We start from the raw sequence: 9,093 nt of genomic DNA, 5'->3' as shown, positions 1-9,093 counted from the left end.
TATATCTCGTCGTTGGACCCACATGGCTTTGGAGGAGAAAGTGAGGCTGGCAACCTTGCACAGCCCTCTCTCACTTAAAATCAATTCACTTTCATGTCCTGGCATCACCTCCCTGATGTCATGGTTCTCTTCGAGAATGAAGGACAAATAACAACATCATCAAAAACAAGAAGTTAGTATTTTATTCTGTAGGCAATCGGGAGCCACTGAAAGTTTTTTAAACAAGAGGTGATATAGTAAATATTCATATGGATTACTTTGAGGGCAATGTATAGATTCAGAATATAGAGCCTGGAGACAGGGAGGACAGTTGAGGTGAGATTATTAGGACCTGAGCAAGGATGGTGACAATGAGAATGAAACAGAGGAAACAGATGTGAGAAATGCTGTGGAGGTGGAATCAACAGGGCTTAACACTTGATTAGACATTGGGGATACAGGAGATGGCAGAGTTAAAGATGGCTCCAAAGTTTTAAGGCTGGGTGACTAGAAGATGATGCCAGTCAACGATAAAAATAAGAAGGGCAGTTTCAGAGAATGGGGTGGGATGAAGATAATGAGCTCAACTTTGAGCATACTGAATTTGAAGAACTGATGGAACATCTAGGTTTGGAGGTCCAATAGGTTGTTGGAATTTTGTGGCTAGAACTCAAGTGAGACTAGAAGTAAAGATTTTAAAATAGTCTGCATAGAGATGGATAGAACTATAGGAATAGATGATGTTGCCAAGGGAAGGGCTGTATTTCCACCATAAAACATATAATATACTATTATAAAATATAGTAAATAGTATTACCATTAATATATAGTAATACAATGTATACTATATATTAATATATAGTAATATAACATACTATATAGTAAATAATGTCAATAATATTACATATAGACATACATATGGAAAGAAAAAGAGAGAAAGAGAGAGAAGGAGGGGGAGAGAGAGTGAGCCAGCATGGAGGTTAAGAGCAGAGTCTTTGGGGATGCCTGAATTTAAGGGTCCAGAAGAAGAGAAGAACCAGAAAACATGATTTGAGGAAACAAAGAAAAAGGAGCAAAGAGAACAAAATCATGGAAACCAAGGAAGGATAGAGGATCAAGGAGAGAGAAGCAATGTCGTATGTTTAGAACAGATGAAGAGAAGAATGAACATGGAGAAAAGCAATCAGGAGGTCTTTAGAGACATCAGAAAGAGAGGTTTCAGTAGTGTAATACGTAAGGGAATGTAATGTATAAAGAACCTGGCTGAAGCCAGATTGTGAAGAGCTTTAAACTCAGACCTGTGCTTTAGGAATATCAGTTTGGGTAGCTATTTGGAGGATGGGCTGGATAGGGGAGAGCAGGCAGGGAGGCCAATGAGGAGAGAGAGGATGAAGGCTTGGGCTAGGCTGGTTGTGGTTTGAGTAAGGATAAGGGAATGAATGTGAGAGGTGGTGAGGAGGTGAAATTGACAAATTTTAGCAACTTAATGGATATTGGCAGGTAAGGGAGGGTGAAGATGTAAAGAGTCGGAAATGGTCCTAGATTGTAAGACTGGAAGAATGGTGGTACTTTCAATAGGTTTAGGGGGAAACGTAACAACTACAACAACAAGATGATAATGTTTATATAGCGCTTTAAGATTTTCAAAGTACTTTACACATCATCTCATTTAATCCGGTGGAGGCTATTTTATCCCCATTTTACACATGAGGCTGAAAGAGGTTAAGTGACATCATATAGCTAATAATTGACTGAGCTAGAATTCCAGTTCTGGTTTTCCAGATTCCTTGAAAAGCATTCTATTCTCTAATACCAAGTTGTGTCACATAATTAGGTTGGTTTTAGACATATTGAATTTAAGATATCTTTGGGACGTCGAGGTAGTGGTGTCCAGCTGGCATTTGGAGTTGGAGAACTGGAACTCAGGAGAGAAATAAAGGCTGGATATGTAGATATGTATATAGTTGAATCTATATGGGACATGATGAGATTGCCTAGAGAAGAGAAAGAGAAGAAGAGAGGGCCCAGGAGTGAATATTGAGATACAGGGGGCAATACATGGGTGATGAATCTTCAAAGGAAACCTAGAAGGATTAATCCACTAGGTATGAAGAGAATTACAACAGCGCAGTGTCATGAAAACCCCGGCAGGAGAGAGTAGCTAGAAGGAGTGGGATGATCAACAGTGTCAAACCTTGCAAACAGCTCAAGAAGGATGAAGGCTGAGAAAAGGCCATTAGGTGAAGCAATAAAGATATCAGCGGCATTAGGAGGGCAGTTTCGCTTGAGTGGTAGGGACAGGAGCCAGTTTGTAAGGGGCTGAGAAGTAAGTGGGAGATAGGAAAGTGAAAGGAATGAGTATAGACAGTATAGGAATTTGGCCATGAAAGATGTTGCAGGAGGGGGAGGGAACAATCATTTATTAAGTATCTACCATGTGCCAGGCATTGTGTTAAGTATTTTACAAATACATCATTTGATCCTCACAATAACCCTGTAGGGCAGGTACTATTATTTCCCCATTTTATAGTTGAGGAAACTGAGGTAGACAGAGTTTAAGTGACTTGCTTAGGGTCACATGACTAGTAAATGTCTGATTTGAATTCAAGTCTTACAGACTTGAGACCCAGTGTTCTGTCCGCTGTGCCACCTACCTGGCTGGGATGTTGGATTGTAGGAGAGATGTTGGATCACAGCTTGAGAGATTGGTAGCATCAAGTGAAACTTTTTAAAGATGGAAGACAGCTGGCTATGTCTGAAGGTAGCAGGGAGGGAGCTAATGGACAAGTAGAGGTTGAAATTAGGGAGAAAGAAGGAATTATCAAAGGAGTAAGCTGTCCAGGGAGAACATAATGAAGAGTGATGTGACAGTGACAGTAATGAACTAGTAGTGCCCTGACAGCACTTCTTGGCCTCAGAAGAGATCAGCAAAGAAGGCAGCAGGACTTTTACCCTTCTCTTCCTTAAGTGGTGAAGCCCAAGGGCGGGTGACTTTCTACCACAGAAACACCTCAATGTACTCTCATTCTCCATAGATATACCTAGCTTATGATCCTGATTACTCAAGGTCTAGACCAAAGAGAATCCTAGCACCTCTCTGTACTTCTCTTATCCCCAAGAGGGGAGGAAAAACCACCCATTGGGGTATTCTAATGATAAAAGTAACTTCAGAAATGTAAGCCTGCTGCCTCAGGCCCAGCTTTCTAGTTTTCATACTAATTTTAGAATGCAAGCTAATTGACCAGGTGCACAGGAAAGATCAAGTAGATGAAGAATATCTATTGCCCAAATCAAAACATGCATTTGGATTGACAGCCCATACAGCCTGTCCATGCATACATACACATATACAGTTATCCTTCCACATCCATCTTCCCAATCATGGTTTTGATGGCATAGGAAATTAAATGGGAATTTTGGGGAATTCCTGAAGCCAACACGTGAAGGCCAGCAGACACAAAAAAGTTTGGAAACTCTGAAATGTATAAAATATATGCATAGTATTGTATAGTATCAACATATTCTATCTTTTAATACCATAATAATTTAGACTTCTTCTCTGGTACAAAGGGAAGGCCAAAATTTTTTACATGGATTTTCCAGATCGAGGGGGTACTGCATCCCTAAACCCCCCGTAATGTGGAAGGGATAACTGTACATACATACATACATGTTTATAGATACATATATGCATACATACATATTTCTAGGATAGACAGTATAGAAGGATGATGGGTTTGACCCAGAGTTGAACAGAAGGAGGAGAGCAGACTGGATTGTCTTTAGGAAACTGTAAATGACTTCAAATTTCTTATGAAGGCAAAGGGACAGGTTTTTTGATATTAAGATTTTACAGTATGGTGATAAGACATGGAATACAACAATCTCTGAAGAATTAAAAATGAATATCACATAGAGGCCAAGAGAGATGTACATGGCAAGTGTATGTAAGCTGCTATATAAGCACTGAAGAACTCTAAAAATGAACATGAGCAAAAGATGCCATCTAAGAATTACATGATAGGAAGAGAAGATGGCTGGTTAAATGGTGGGGGTAGGAGATGCTAACTGAACAGCTAAAGAGTTCCATTGTACCTTTATGATGTCAGGAGAAACATAAAAAGGTCTCCTATACATTGAGTGGACCCTTTGGGGCAAACTTATGGGAGGACATGGACAAGTGTTTCATAGGAAGGGCAGACATGGATGCATTGTGATCTGTATCATTGGGATGAACTGCTGAATTGATTGAGCTCTCTGGGTCTTTTGAGTAGGTTTTTTTTGAGATCCAGGAGCTGTGTTGCTTTTGTATTCCCAGCATTTAGAAGTATCTGATCCATGTTTTTGTTTTTGTTTTTTTGTTTGTTTTCGGGCAACTGGGGATAAGTGACTTGCCCAGGGCCACACAGCTAGTAAGTGTCAAATGTTTGGGCTGAGGCCAGATTTGAACTCAGGTCCTCCTGACTCCAGGGCCAATGCTCTATCCACTGTACCACCTAGCTGCCCTATGCAATAAACTCTTAATAAATGATTATATGATTTATTTGAAGCAATTTGGGGTAGCAGGAGCCTTCTGCTAGCATAGTAGATCTAGCCAACTCTTTACCTTGTCTCTAAGGCATTCTGTTTTCTGACTACTCATTTGATTGTTTTCTACCAGTCTACTCAACAATCTATTCAGCTTGATTAAGAATGTGCAAAATGCCAAATACATGGATGGGCTAGGCATGATATTCATCATCATCATCATCATCATCATCATCATCGTCGTCGTCGTCGTCGTCGTCGTCGTCGTCGTCGTCGTCATGGAGGCACCAGTTTTCTACTGGAAAGAATAATTTACTATGGGTTGAACCTGGGTTCAAATCTTGACTCTTCCCATGTGATTCTAACAAGTCCCTTAACGTCTTTGGGCCTCAATTTTGGCCTCTAGAAAATTCGGATGAGCTGAACTAAGTGATTTCTAATGTTTATTCTAATTCTAAATCTATAATTGCTATCTTCTTATTTATCAAAAGTAGACAACCGAGTTGAAATTTGGAAAGTGCTTTGAGATCTTAAGTAGAAGACTCAAATTCAAACACCATTCCTGAAAGCTGCAGGCTCATACTGAGCCATTACTTTTCTATATTTTCCGTTTCTCCCTTTCCCAGCTGCATCTGGTTCCTCCTTTAGTAGTCCCACCCATCCTCCACATCTGGATTCAACTAAGAAACAACAGACTTACTGCAAATGGTCTCCGCCTCCCTCTGCCCTCTGCTCTATGGTTCAGAGTTTTTACTTGAAGGGATGGGAATGAGGTAGAGGCAGCAAACATCCCTAACTTGTGGGAGCCAAGGAAGAGAGATATTCTCAAAAGGAAGTGTTTCAAGGTGCTATCGGTCCTCTAAAAAGATCCAAGTTGCAATCCTGGCAATTTACTCAAGATCTATCCCAGACAAAATCCCACTTCTTCTCTTTTCAGACTTGGGCAAGAGGGAGTGGTCCCAAACAGAGAAGAAATGTCAATTCCTTGGGTACCTCGGCCAGTTATCACAGTCATGCTTCCTCTGAAAACCAAAATTAAAGTCTAATTCAATGGGCTCAATCCTGAAGGAGGAAAGGATATAAATTGAAATCACAGCTCTCACAGTGGAAAGCAGCTGTAATTCTCTTTAAAGCAACATATGCCCAAGTCCAGCATTGTGCTATAAATTCAGGGAAAAGAGATATTCATCTGGGGACAATGGCAGGAGCAGATCAAAAGCTCTGTAAATAGAAAGGTTGCAATATATGGGAATAATGACCCAGTTCTAACTCTATTATTAATCAATATATATGTTTTAATAATGACTTTCTATAAACAACCTCTAGGCTAGATGCTGAGAAATAAGACAAAAGAGAAAACAGTCTCTGCCCTCAAGGAATTTATAGTCTAGTGAGGGGAGACAGTATGTATGTGTGTAGATATAAACAAAATAGATACAAGATTATTTAGGGACCATGGGGAGTTATTGAATGTGATGGGCTGATCCATGTCTAGAGAAAAGGCAGAGGCAAACAAGTTCCAAGAGACTCAAAAATAATTTGGGGACATTTGCTAGGGTCTAATGAAACATTCCTCCTGTCCTGTTTACATTTTTTTCCCTCGAGAGCACTAAAGTTATGAAGCAACTGCAGAATCCTGAAAGTTCTCTTTAATGTCCAATGTCCACTCCTGCCTGATAATGAGGGAGCACTATAAATTGACCCCCAAGTCCCATCTACCTGGTGACTAGGTCCTGTTCTTCTCTGGTTCAATCTCAATTATTATTTTACACAACCCCATCCAGGACTGTCAATCCCTCTCCTCAAAAGATACCTAGCTTGTGGTCAACACCACCATCACTCCCCTTTCTTTTGGGACCTGGTTTGACTTTTCCCTTTCTAGCTTCAGAGGTGGTGTGATTCAACAAGCCTGTTCTGGAGAAATGTACTGAGGTGAGTGCCTGGTAGATGAATTAACAAGGAAGTGGGGGTAGTCATTTTAAATATATCCAGAACCCTTCCTTGAAGCTGGATCTGTCCTTCCCTGGATTGCCTCTGTGGGCTGAGGCTTCAGCATTCTGAAAGCCCTCCACTATGTGTCCAAGACCCAAAGTTTCTTGTCTCCCTTCTCTCTGTCCTGTCCTGTCTCTCATTAATCACCTTATTGGTTGTTGACTGACTACAGGACTCTGTTATGGAATAAAGCAGAGGTAAGAGGTGGAGAGAGAACAGAAGATTGAAGAGCATCCCGAGATGGTTTGAACCATGGACCTCAGGTAGATCCATGAAAGGAAGAGACAATGAATCAGCTTTTAAAATGTTTGGAAGAGATGTTCCAAACCATGTTTGACAAGAGTGCCTTTTAACAGACAAGAGTGCCTTTTAACAGTAGTCTCTTTAAGAGAAGTCTCAGTATTTTGTTTGTATTGTTTTTTGAAATTTTCAAAAATTCTGAACTTAAATACCCCCAAAAAAGCATTTTTATATGCACAGAACACAAAAGAGGATTTTCTATAAAACCATCAATCTCCATTTCATATCACTTGCTTTAAAAAAAACCAAGTATGAAATAAATTCTTCACATTATTTTCAAGACTACCTTGCTTGTCTGTGCTTCCTTTTGAATTTTCTTTTGTTCTTTCCTGTGAATTTAAAAAATGTTACCATGGATCTCATTTTTTGGGGGACATAACCATTGTTAATTTCCTTCCCTTCTTTTGGAATCACTTTGCTAACCCCCATTCCTCAACTGGAAATAGAGACAGTGCAGGCAGCAATGAGTTCCCCAGCTTTTGGCCCTCTCTCATCAGCTTTCTTTCTCCAACTCCAACATCTTCCCCCTCTGTAACCATGATGGAACAGGCCATCTCCTTCACCAAGAACGTCCTGGCCAGTGGCATTGCAGTGGGCTGTGGCCCCCATAGAGACCGTTAAGCTACTACTGCAGGTGCAGCATGCAAGTAAACAAATTGCTGCAGATAAGCAGTACAAAGGCATAATACATTGTAGAGTCCGAATTCCAAAGGAACAAGTGATGCTTTCCTGCTTTCCTTCTGGCAGTGAAACTGAGCAAATGTCATCAGACATTTCCCCACCCAGGCCCTTAACTTTGCCTTTAAGGCTGAGCATAAGCAGGTGTTTGGGGGAGGAGTGGACATACACACACAGTTTTGGAGGTATTTTGCTGGCAATCTTGCCTCTGGTGGTGCAGCTGGTGCCTCTTCTTTCTGCTTTGTCTACCCCGGGGATTTTTTTAAGAACCCACTTGGCAGCTGATGTTGGGAAATCTGGCTCTGAAAGAGAATTCAAAGGCCTGGGAGACTGCCTTGTGAAAATCACCAAGTCTGATGGAATCCATGGCTTGTATCAAGGGTTCAATGCCTCACTGCGGGGTATCATTATCTATAGAGCAGCTTACTTTGGAATCTATGACACAGTGAAAGGTATGCTCCAGGATCCGAAGAACACTCACATTGTGATAAGTTGGATGATCGCACAAACAGTAACTGCTGCAGCAGGTGTGGTCTCCTATCCCTTTGATACAGTAAGGTGATGAATGATGATGTAGTCTGGTTACAAAGGAGCTGATATCACCTACACTGGGACAAGTGTAGCTGGAGGAAGATTGCTAAAGATGAAGGTGGCAAAGCTTTCTTCAAGGGTGCTGGTCTAATGTTCTTAGAGGCATGGGTGGAACTTTCAGCTTGTCCTGTAGATGAATTGAAGAAAGTAATCTAAGTACATACTAACTAAAAAAGGAACCAGTGAATATAGATACCTAACCATACCTAACATTTTGGACTATTGACCTTCATGAAATTCTTTGTCTTGTCTTTTTATCCAGGCAAGATCATGTTTTGTAGAGGAGCAGGAAACTTAGAAAAAAGGACTCATTTATCATGATCCATTATTCACACATTGGAACTCATGATGATTCAGTATATTGATTCTATTGATTTTGGGGAAAATAACAGTTACTGTGGGTCCAAGGAGGCCAATCAACTTAGACCACCTGGTTTAAATGCTCTTTTGTAGGACTATAAATTTGTGTTTAAGTATTTTTTAAAATCATGTCTCCCATTTGTACTTCAGTGCTATATATATTATTTTGCACAAATCCCCAAAGAAACAAAAAACCAATCTTGTAATAAATAAATAAGCAAAGTCTAGCAAAACTAATACACAAGTAGCCATATCCAAAAATATGCATCCCGCTCTGAACTTTTTGTCCTTGGCTTCTCTGTCAGGAGATGTGGGGATCCTCATTACAGGTCCTTTGTAGACATAGTTGGTCACTGCATTGATTAGAGTTCTAAAGTCTTTCAAAGTTGTTATTCTTCGCAGTGTTGCTCTCCTTCTAAAAATTGTTCTCCTGGTTCTGCTCCCTTCACCGTATCAGTTCATAGTGTCCAGGATTCTCTGACAATGTATCTTTTGTTATTTCTTTGGTGCCATAATATTCTATGACATTTATCAGCTGCAGGTTGTTCAGCCACTTCCTAGTTGTCTAAGAGGCAGTCTGAGGTGCTGCCTTAGATTCTGGTTCTCTGCTTTTCCTCTCTTCCTACCTCAGCTCTATTAAACATCACTTCAGGATGAGGAAGTTTG

At 40.5% G+C, this 9,093-nt stretch overlaps 1 pseudogene; it reads left to right on the top strand.

Annotated features, from left to right (window-relative positions):
• The first annotated feature begins 7,335 nt into the window (after positions 1–7,335).
• Positions 7,336–8,223, top strand: LOC110207058 (ADP/ATP translocase 3 pseudogene; annotated as a pseudogene).
• The last annotated feature ends 870 nt before the right edge of the window (positions 8,224–9,093 follow it).

The sequence above is a fragment of the Phascolarctos cinereus genome, unplaced genomic scaffold, assembly GCF_003287225.1.
Source record: "Phascolarctos cinereus isolate Bilbo 61053 unplaced genomic scaffold, phaCin_HiC Scaffold_726;HRSCAF=1367, whole genome shotgun sequence".
Lineage (NCBI taxonomy): Eukaryota > Metazoa > Chordata > Mammalia > Diprotodontia > Phascolarctidae > Phascolarctos > Phascolarctos cinereus.
The sequence above is the reverse complement of the archived record's forward strand: the minus strand, read 5'-3'. Positions and strand labels throughout refer to the sequence as shown.